General features: G+C 30.5%; 1 long non-coding RNA gene across 1 annotated transcript; it reads right to left on the minus strand.

The window, feature by feature from the left end:
* Positions 1-1,179: 1,179 nt before the first annotated feature.
* On the minus strand, positions 1,180-2,949 carry LOC139905573 (uncharacterized). Its single transcript, XR_011780445.1, has 3 exons — positions 2,060-2,949; positions 1,469-1,996; positions 1,180-1,416 (listed from the first exon to the last, which is right to left on the minus strand). It is a non-coding gene; the product is annotated as an uncharacterized lncRNA (long non-coding RNA).
* Positions 2,950-11,716: the final 8,767 nt, after the last annotated feature.

An 11,716-nucleotide genomic window follows, 5' to 3' on the forward strand; every position in this document is an offset into this window, starting at 1 on the left:
TTAAATACAAATATTTTGTTTTATACAAAAGTAAAGGCAAATAACTCATTTTTTTTTTTTTTTTTTTTTTTTGGAAAAGGACGATTTAAGCTGCAAGTAGCTATGAGAGAACGAGGAAGGAAATACATTCCTGTCCCACTTCGTATCTCATGCAGTAAAAACATAGGCATAAATTACTCAAATATCAATCTTCAATTATATTCCGAGCCCAACAAGGTATTTAAAAAAAAAAATGTTTTACCCGTACAACTTCACAACAAATACTCTCGGTCGTATATGAGCACATGTAATAACATGTTCCCTAGAACATCAATGATGATATCATCAATTGTAAAGACATAAATACTATTTATGTTGCAGCTACAAAACGTAAATCACTGATTTTAGCTAATATTTTTACAACTCTTTACATGATCTAACATGTTGGCCTTAATCAATAGATATGTATTACCAAAGCTATTCACAAAGTGGTAAAACATAGACCGGGTGATAAATATTTGTCTATTTATATTGGTTTAGTAATTACTTTTATGTCCACTAGTGGATTAAATATAATATCCCTTGATATTTTATATGTACCATAATATAGATACGACTAAGTCATTCCTTCAAGAAATTTTAATTCAAGTTTTGATATATAATGACGAACTTTCTCTTTTTTGTTATTTGCTAAAAGTGATATGACATTTGTTTACTCCCTTATAAATAACGTCATGAGTTTGAAATGGAAATATAGAGCGACGTAGCATAGTGAATTACGTGATCAGAAGAAATTATTATCTGGAAAATAATGTGTTAGTTCGATTCACGGACGCTCCTAGAGCATTAAATATAAATGATTACTATTTAAATGATTTGAAAGACAATTTCTAAGTCAGATGGAATAATTTTAGTACATAATGTTTACTTATACTCAAGGCAGGTTATCCCATCTATTGTGCGTGTACTTATGTACGTGTAAATACTTATATATATATATATTCGAGGTGTGTTCAAAATGTAAGGTAAATTTTCAAATTTCACGGGTAACGTACATCTGTTATGCTCCATTTTTTTATGATATTACACGTACCACGAACATATACTTACTATTTCAGTAATATAATATGTTTAGTTTGTTTGTGAGGGATATAACTGATATAAATATTTTGTGTGTTCGGCGATTGTTTGCTGTTGAAAAACATGGATATCAATATTTATTTAAAAATGAAATTAAGAGTTCCAAAACACTTGAAATGTTTAAATGGCATACGGTAAAACTTTGTTGCGTAAAAAATGTTTACAAGAGTTTACAAACTCTTCCAAGATGGCCAGGAAAATGCCAATGGCAATCCTTATTCTGGACTCCCAAGCACGCCAACAACAGAAAAATAAAGTTGAAGCAGTGAATAAAATTGTTCTTGAATATTATCACACCTAAGGAAGAAAAACAATTAAACAAAATATTGACTGATTACGAAGTCCTTACATATCTTAAGAATAAGCTGAAAAATGATAAAGTACCCGGACCTTCAGGACTTAATCCTAAGTTTTACAAAGGGGTACCAGAAATAACTCTTTTTCCTAAGAAAGGGAAAGATGTACAAAAAATAGAAAACTGGAGGCAAGTATTTTTATTGCAAATAGAATATAAGATTTACAGTGGATGTCTGACGGAACGTATGAAACCAATAATGGAAAGAGTGCTCCCAGATACTCAGCTTGGCTTTAGAAAGGGCAGGCAAACGGAAGATGTAGTAATGTCTCCCCAATCAATTGTTAAATTTTCGAATTAGAGAACTAAAAGTTTTGCTTTTATTTTCGATTCTATAGAAAATTCCTTTGTGTTGAGTGAGACGAAAAATATACGATTTACACAATTATATTGCAACGCAATTAAAAACATAATTTCCAACGCAAAATGAATCATTGATATCGAAAGTGACCCAGTGGTAGAAATGCAAAGAGAATGCGCCAAGGGGATCCTATAAGGCCTACTCTCTTTTCATTGAGAACCCTACAAAGAAAAATGGACCTGGCATTAGAGGGAGTGGTCTTAGGAAACAGGAAATTAGCCAACCTGTTTTTTGCAGACGACTGCACGGTTATACTAAGAAGCGACAAATTCGAGGAAGACAGAGATAGCCTGGATACGTTCCTGAAAGAATATGGAAGAGAGTCTGGCTTAGTAATTAATGATAAAAAAACACAAATATTGACAAACTCTACGGAAAAAATAAACAAAATTACCGCTACTTATCTTGTTCAAAAGCATTGGTCCTTGGCAATGTGGTTTCGATGGAGGATTGAAGATTCCAGAATATACGTCAGATAGATGAGAAAATATCTCACTCAATAAAAGAAGTCCAGAAGCACAAACTTGGGGTTTTTGATAAAATAAAATGTTGGAATACATATGACAATACTCTCAGGAATTAATCCCATTTTTGGATGTACCCTTTTTGACAAATTGAAGGCCCAAGAATGGAAAAGAAAGAGGATAAAGTTTGTTGGCACTTCAAAATCAATCAGTCATCGGAGAATCTTCTTACTAAAGGCTAGAGGTGGACTCGGAATGATGGATATAGAGTTGCACTGGGAAATTTTGATTTTCTATTGGTACAAGATGGCGTATCTTGTTGATTATCATTGAAAAACATTCTACATGGAAGCATGCAGAGGGACCATCACGAATACACTGACATCATCTCCACGGAAGGAATTAAAACCATCCAACGACATCCTCACGGTGTATTGGAGGTTAGTGGGCGAATGCCCCCCCCTCCCCCAGATTGAAAACCCAGAGGTAAAAATAGGTCTTCCTAATAAGATCAGAGAGGAGCTGGGCCTTAACACCATAAATGATGTAATTACCAAGACTATAATCAACCATCCGATCGTGAGTATGCTATGCGATTTCCTCCACTTCATCTAAGAGTAGCACTAAATATTAATAATAAAGCAATTTAGGAGGGAGTGATAAAAAGACAGCCTCCAAACGATCTCTTACAAAACTTTAAAATGCCAAATGAAGAATAGAATGATTCAGAAACAATATGTGAAGTCATTATTTGATCCATATCTCACTCCTAAGCAGTCCTACTTGAGATACCGGGTCGCCTTTGGAGTGTATTATAGAGAGAGAGAGGTGCCTTGCCAAGACTGTACCAAAAATAAAACGCTCGCCCATGTATTTCTTGAATATAAATATCTAGAAGGAATATGTTTTATATTGGCTGAACGACTCACTCAGTACTTAGGGAGAGGGCCCACCCAAGAGGAAAAACATTATGGCTTCAACGATATGGCTCTTCCGTTCAGAATTGTATCCAAATTCATTGCAAAACATGATTGCAAGATCCAATTATGAAAACATAAAACCTCACAAAAATATAGCCTACACTGCTCTTTATGAATTTCGCTTTTTATCATGCGTGTTGTGGTTGTATTTTTAATTAGAAATTTATTTACTAATTGGTCAGATGCCATTTTTTATTTGTGTTATTATGTATTATAGGTGGGATTGCTGTTGTTGTTGTTTTTTTCATGCCTCTCTTTTTTCGTTTTCTTTTTAAGATTGTTTTGTAAAAAAAATGTTTTTATAGTTAAAAACGATATCTATGTGTGAATGTTTGCATACTTAATCTTCAGGCTCAACACATCAATATTTTACTATATTCTGAATATAACTAATAAATATTATGATTCTAGTGGCTTATTAATATGATATGAATGCATATTTATGATAATATTTTGAAAAATAAAAGTTTTTAAGACAGTTGGAAAAACAAAATATATAAATTAAAATAAAATTGTTTTTAAAGTTGCTTAGGCTATGCACATATCGATTGGCTCGTGCCATAAAACTTTTTTGAAGGTTGGTTCGAAACTGGTTAATTTTGATTCGTATAATCATTGCATTTTTTTGGGGAAAAAATAACAACACCATAATCATCCTTCATACGCCATATTCTACGGAATTGGCCCAATGTGACTTTTTCTTGTTATTAAAACTGAAGAGACCTTTGATAGGACGGATAATTGGAACGATTGAGGAGATAAAAACTTGATCACTGGAAGAGCTCGAGGCTATAGCGAAAGGTGCTTATTAGAAGTGCCTTGAGTGGCCCACTTTTAATCAGTGAAACCAATTAAAGTACCATAAAAAAACAAATTAAGTGAGGTATCACGTTACTGACATGCAAATAAAGAAAATGGAAACAAATGTCACAAAGTATTCAACTTGAAGTTGAAAAAACATGACTTTCTAAGTGATAAATATTGCGATATACATATTCAATCTCATAGGAGGAATATTCATCAATCAAGGCCAGGTTGTTTGATCAAATGGGGTTATCTCATAATAAACATATTTGTTGAAAATTGGAAGTCTGTAAAAGCTCTTGAAAATCTACAATACTTTTCTCTTAAATAAAAGTGTAAATATACTTTTGAACGTCTTAATTTGAATTATTAATTATAGAAATGAAATATACCAATATTTTATTACCTGTACCAAAATTAATATTGCTATTACGATACTTTTTGTATTTTTTTTACTAACGATAATAAAAACAGAATTAGTGTTATTCAATTTCCTTTCATGGGAGTCTGCATGATTCTTGCATTGGGTAGTGGGTAACTTCTCAGAAATGTTTAAACTTTTCTTAATAAACTACCATTTTTATTATTATTTTTTGAAGCTAATTTTTTGTGTGTAGATAATAAATTTGGTGTTTACGTCTTTGGTGGGTCAATATTGGTATCATATCATAACACTCCAAGTACCGGTTGATACATCAAATTATTATAGTAGCGCTTTAAATGTGTCAGTACCACTATAAGTTGTACCTAAAAACACTAGTGTTTTTACATAAATAGTATAAACAATAAATATTTTGTGGGGAACACACCGAGTGGGAACCAAAAACTTGCAGTAGTGTGACTTAATGACAAAAACGTGATCTTTATGGAATCTTGCAAATACAACTCAATACCAATTTATAATATATTTAAATAGTATACGTCTTATTCAACATGTTTTTTCTCAAATGCAATAACATTCTTGACACGCCGGCGAACTGATTGCAGCCTTTGATGATGACAACCGTCTCCATGGCGAATCACGCTGTCATGATTGCAGCTCAGAGCCAATGCAAATTTGGATGAAAGGTGGGAAAAGCTTTCTTGTCCAAGATGGCTTAAGCTCCAAAGCTCAGGGAGTTGAGGTCATGGATAAAGGAGGGGCAAATTTAGACAGGACAAAAGTCAGCATTATTTTTATTGCATATGTTTTGTTTCTTCTTGGATGTATGAGAGGAACGCTCCTTAATGGGCTTTTTGGTGTTGCAGGCAGTCTGGACGGAGATGACAACAACTTATACAGCATTATCGGCACGGACAACAGCGCAGAGGAGATTGTATACGCGTTGTCTTTTTGTTATTGCTCCCACATTTTTACACTTACAGATATAGTTGGATGAAAACATAACTTGTTCATTTTAATCTCGTAATTAAATATTAAGGAAAAAATAAATGTAATTAAATTTTACTGCAAGCTTTAGGTCTCCACTCTGTATTATATATACTACTTCTTAAGTAGTAGTTGTAAGGTCCATCTGTTGTATATAGTTGATAGCTTAGTATTTACAGGTATCAACTACATAATAGCGTTTTGTTACTTACACTTTTCGTATTTTATAGTGAATTGAGAATATTATTTGTTGTAAAAAAGTAGAATTGACTCGTGAACACTTTTGTACAATCATTTTTCATAACTTTCGACATAAGTTGCTAAGGCAACAGTACATCAATGAACTTAATTTCTTGCTTGGATTTCATGCATCATCTTACGATATAATAATAAACTGGTATAACGAATTCAAGCGAGGCCAGAATTTTGCTCCACGGCGAATTTTGTGAAGGTGGTCAAAAATCAGTTGTTGTGCCAGAATACATCCATGCTCTGCTTGGACTAATTAAATAAGATTGCCATGTGATTTATCACGAGATCAAGGCATCTTTGGGGATTAGTGTGACAATAATCTAAAGGATATTGTCTCAAAATGGAACTGTAAAGAAGTTTCGTTTAAGTTGGATCCTACATAATCTGCTGACAATAATCATAACTAGGCTCGCTTCAATTGGCGCCAGGAAAAGCATACACAAATTATTAAAGGTCCATCAAAATCTGTGTATACATTTAAACATCAAAGCAAATGGAGGTCACGTAGCTCTAGTGGCATTAGAGCAACGTAGAACAGTTAATTTTGAATGGTACGCGACCATATGTCCGCCGAAAGTCTTCCAAGAAATACGAAAAAACAAACAAAACACAACAACAGAAGAGGGCAAATCTTTCTTTATTATGACAGTGCAAGTGCTCACACTTCGGTTCAAACAATGAACTTTTTTTTTAGTCAAAGTATCGAAATGATGGGACATCTGTCGTACATTCCTGATTTAGCCCCTTATGACTTTGTTCAATTCCCATAGAACAAAAACAAATTTCGTGGTCAACAGTTTTCATCACCCGAAGAAGACACTGATGTATTCAAAACCTATGTCTTGAAGATACATCCATCAGAATGGAACAAATGCTACGAAAACTGATTCAAACGTATGCATAAGTGTATAGATCTTCATGGATAATATTTGAAAAGCAATGAAGCCAATTTCGCTACTAACTCTTTCTTTTTTAATTATTAGACCAGAAATATAATTATCAACTTACTTAATGGTAAATCACTCTTCATATAAATTGCTTAAAACGAATTCAATCTAATTTTATAATAGTCAACATAATATTCATTTAAAAAAATATATAGTAATATAAATATATGTTTATATATTCTAATGTTATACACTATGTGCCTATTTAATTTATTACTCTCGAATGAGCTCTAACTTTTCTCATTTCTCATTTTTCATATAATCATTTATTTCTTGATGAAATATACTGTACTTTAAAATAACAAAATGTATGTTTTATTTCTTTATTTTTATTTCATTATCGTCAAAATTTGATAAAATAATAACTTATTTACATAAAGAAAGTATAAAGTTTTATTTTCAGTTTCTTGTTACCATACAATATAAAAAATATGGGCTAATTTTGTGTCGATATTTAATTCTTGACTTTCCTACATTCAAAAGTTACTTTTATTTCCTGTCAAAACTATTATCATAAAAAAAAAAACAATTTATATTTATCCATTTTCCCATAGTATATTTTATCTTTCGGAGACTTCGTTCTCACTAGAGATCTTAAATTTTCCTTTAACGAAGAAATAATCGTGTATCGTAAATTTTTTAGTTTTGTCTAACGATAAAGTATGTTTACGTCAAATACTTCTACATTGTAAATAAATTTTGCTCTTAAATCAACAAAGTCTGATCATATTCTAGACGTTCCTCAGAACTTTGTTCCGAAAAAATATTGCCAGACATCAAATTTCATGATTCCATGTTATATATCTCATTCATACAACTTTTGACAATATCTTAAACTATCTATTGTGACATGTCTATTCCTTCAATTATACTACAATAGAAGATTAACTGGAGTTTTTAGTTACTATCTGAATATATATTTTTTATTTGATATACCTCTTTTCATTATTCTTTCATTCTTGAGAAAAGACCAATGAAATACGTATAAACTATCAAGTCTAACTACTAATGTTTTTGCTCATGAATGATCGAGAGTAGCGCTGAGAAGTTACAAGGGTAAGTTTACTCGGAGAAGAATTGAGGGTCGACATCGGAGTAAATTCTGCATATTGCATATTTCATCTTATAGCTGCTCGGAGTTACTTTGGTTTAACTTCATGAAAGCTATGTTTTTCTCCTAATAAACATTTTTCAATTTGTCAGGGTGCCCACGATAATTTCAATTTCTTTTTTTTAAGATACTGGTCGATGGTATTATTTTCATCGATGGAAACGTCTATATACTATAATCATGGAGACAAAATTTATAGGCTGAGCCAAAGCAAAGATAAAATCTAATAAATTTCGAAATGCCAGTATTTAAAACTATATATGTTTGATTAACATATATTGTTTCGGGCTAGTCCCATTTCATAATTACTTCTCTCTCCCAGTAGTTTTCTAGCATTCTTTTTTTCTTTTAATTCATATCATACATGTAGATCTATATATACAAAATATAATATAAATTAGGATTTGTGTTATATTAACATGAATAACAATTGTAGTTTAAAATTAAACCTCCTTGCCAAGACTTCAACGTAAAAATAATTAAAGATTCTAAAAATTACAAAATTATATATAACAATCAGACACTAAGCAATTCAAAACATAAACATCAATCCATCAGTCTCCCTCTTTGAAAGCGAATATACCTCCAAACCATTATTTTTAACCTAGTCTTATATATAGTTGAAACTTGCAATATATATTACACAATGTCAATAGCATGGTTCCATGAATCACCATCCATCCTTAGTAATTTTAAAGAAAAAATATTAAACGTTGTTGCAGAGGAAAAAAAACTATTGTTCTTAAGTTTTCTCTAAGATTTACTGCTCCACATTCCAATTTAATGTCAATATCTACTTTGGCACTCAAAAATACGAAATGTAAAGCACGATTTTTAGAACTTTTTCGTTTTTTGCTTGATTAAAAAACCAAAAAAATTGTTGCCTCTAAGTTATTATCATTTAACCCCTCCACATGGATAGAAACACTTTCAAATAAAAAGGATACCAAAGTAAACTCCACAAAAGCATTTAAAATATTTTTTAAAATAACTTTCCACAAGCTTTACAGGGATAGTTGAAAGCAATAAAGTATGTCCAAATCTGGACTTGAAAACTAAATTTTTTTCCTTCAACATCCCCTCAAAAATAATTCCGTATTAGTTTTTATTCTTGGTTGTCCCAAAATTGAAATGACTAGACTTATACTTCTTATATAGCACTAAATAAGTTCGGAAATAAAGTTGTAGTATGATAATACTGAATTGCTAAGCGTAAACTCTGTTCAAAACAATAATTTTGTATTCACAAAATGTTAGAAAAAGTATAAATTTTATTCAATTACTTAATCTATGTAAATGTTATTATTATTATTATTTATTTTACGAATAATCAATTAATTATTCAACTGAAATAGCCCTACAAAGAATATCTATTAAGATAAAATGATTTAATATCAATTAAAAAAAGTTCTTGATATAGTTTATTTTTAAATAAAACTTGAAAGTATATTATTAATTGAATCATAAAATTTTACTTTTAAATTCATTTAAACTCGATGATTGTTTCTTTTGAAGAAAATTTGCATAAATAAAAAAAATATACATATACATACTCTTAACGAACACATCACATAAAAAACAAATTGGATAAAGAATAATTTATTATCTATTAAATGGTTAAAACATTGACACCGAACATAAATTAAATGGTTGTCTTCACCCATCTAACATGTTCAATATTTTAAATTGATTCTCTCCTCTTAAAGTCTTTTGGTTTTAAAAAGGTTACATACATACACACATGTGTTTTATTCACTCCTTGAACTTAATTAAGTTTTTCTTTTGTCATGATAATACGTATATAATACAAAAGTGTAGAATAAAAGTTTACTGTAGTTTCTAACTTACAACGTGACACTTGAGATGCAAACTTTGAATAGACAAAAAACTTCGACACACCTGACTTATTTTGTCATGCTATCAAAAATTTGATTTTAAAATTTTAATAGGTGTAGTAAAAGGAAAGCCTTATTTTTCAAAAAGATGGCTTTAGTAATGTGTAACAACACCCTAGGGAGTAATAATTCCTTCGCACTCAATGGCCGTAAGTTCGGGTTTGAGTCGTTCCGAAAAAAAGGAAATATACGTGATCTATATGGACCCGTATCACCTCTACGTACGGAAACAATTCAAAGTAAATACAGATGGTTTGGAGTAAATTTTGGACAACCAAGGCATTTCATTTACTATTATGCTGATGAAATCATTGAGGTAAACTCAAAAAAACAAACTAAAAAAGATATATTGATTATATTTTGAAAGTTTATATTGAAGTTTTTCGATATTTTAAGGTCACAACGGATCACAAATGTATGTGATCTAAATGTGCACTTTCTTTGGCATCTCGAGCATTGATATATATTTAAAAACTTTATTTTCGTAATATAAATCATTTACGTAACTTTTGGATTAAAATTCATTATATCTCCAAAAAAAAAAGTGTCTCATAATTAAATTTATAACTGGCATTGTTTGGCAGTGTCCAAGCAGAATACAAACTTTATACCTTGTTATTAATCACCTAATAGGAATTATTAGGTGCTGACAATCAGATAAACTTTGCTTGAATAATATAGAAGATTACTCTTTAACATATCAGCAGTGTTACTCTACGCTCTTCATGAACAAACTTACTATTAATTGCATAGTAATTATAGGTTATCTCCTCAATAATGATAACAACTTGATAAAATAAGAAAAACAATCTTCATATTGGCAACAACAACAAAAACTTGCAAGCTAAATGATGCTTAAGATTTACAACGACTTAACAAATATGAACTCCCCTTTGCTTTTAGTTTTTAAAATGAGGTATTGAGGGTAAACCCACATTAGTTGCTAAACCTTACAAAAGATTTAAAGTATCATTCATTCATTTCTATTTTATACAATGTTCTTCTCTGTTTTTTTTTTCATTTTTGATGTGAGCTTTAGTGACATGTCCCCTTTGTTAGAAATGATTAACACACTTATATTTTATACAAATCCATAAAATATAGAGTTGTATTAAATATGAGCTGACCTTAACGCCTACAATATTTCATTCATTTTTGCATACCGTTTTTATACAATTCTATACATATACTCGATTGTTTTGTTACTTCTTAAATCAAGTATCTACACAGTCCTAATATACCCTCAAAAATGACTGTGCATAATCCAAATACTATTATATCCAAATATTAATATAAGTTGTTGAAAGTTGAGATTGGTATAAACATAATATTCTCTAGAGCTTAGTCAAAATGTTTGTTTACCATTATCAACATACAAATAATTTCCTTATATCGTCCAATTTTTACTTTATATATATTTGTGTACAATGTACCATACACAATATTTAATAATGCTTCATCTCCATCTCTACTATAATAATCATTCCTGACACAGAAATCAATTATTTTCCTCCTTACATATGTTTTGAGTGTTGATGATGACAAAAACATTCCATGAAAAAGTAAAGTGGAAGTACAATTACTGTTTAATTATATTCCAATTAGTACATACATGGCTCTAAAATATAGATTATACTTACTAAACAATACAAATCTAATTCATTTTATGATAACTGATTTATAATAATTAAAAATATGCTATTTTAGTATTTCTTATGGATGAACTAATTAATCAGCAACTACCTGATCACTTTCCAATTAATTGTTCATTGATATATGCTGCTTATTGTTCAAAATATAAAAAAAACTGTTGAAATTACCTACTACAAAAAAAAAGCTAGAATGTAAAAAAATGCTTAAGATTTACAACTTTAAATATTAATTGGGGATTCCTGGTACCTTAGAATTAAAAAGAGCAGTTGGTCTGCAGTCCAAAAAAAGATCGACTCCTCATAGGTCTACAAGAGTAGTGCAAGATAATAAAATCTGTTAAACAGCAACTCCAGAGAGTTCATAAAAGAACGACTACTGCAAAATTACGGTGCTCTTGACGACTCAG

The sequence above is a fragment of the Lepeophtheirus salmonis genome, chromosome 5, assembly GCF_016086655.4.
Source record: "Lepeophtheirus salmonis chromosome 5, UVic_Lsal_1.4, whole genome shotgun sequence".
NCBI classification, from domain to species: domain Eukaryota; kingdom Metazoa; phylum Arthropoda; class Copepoda; order Siphonostomatoida; family Caligidae; genus Lepeophtheirus; species Lepeophtheirus salmonis.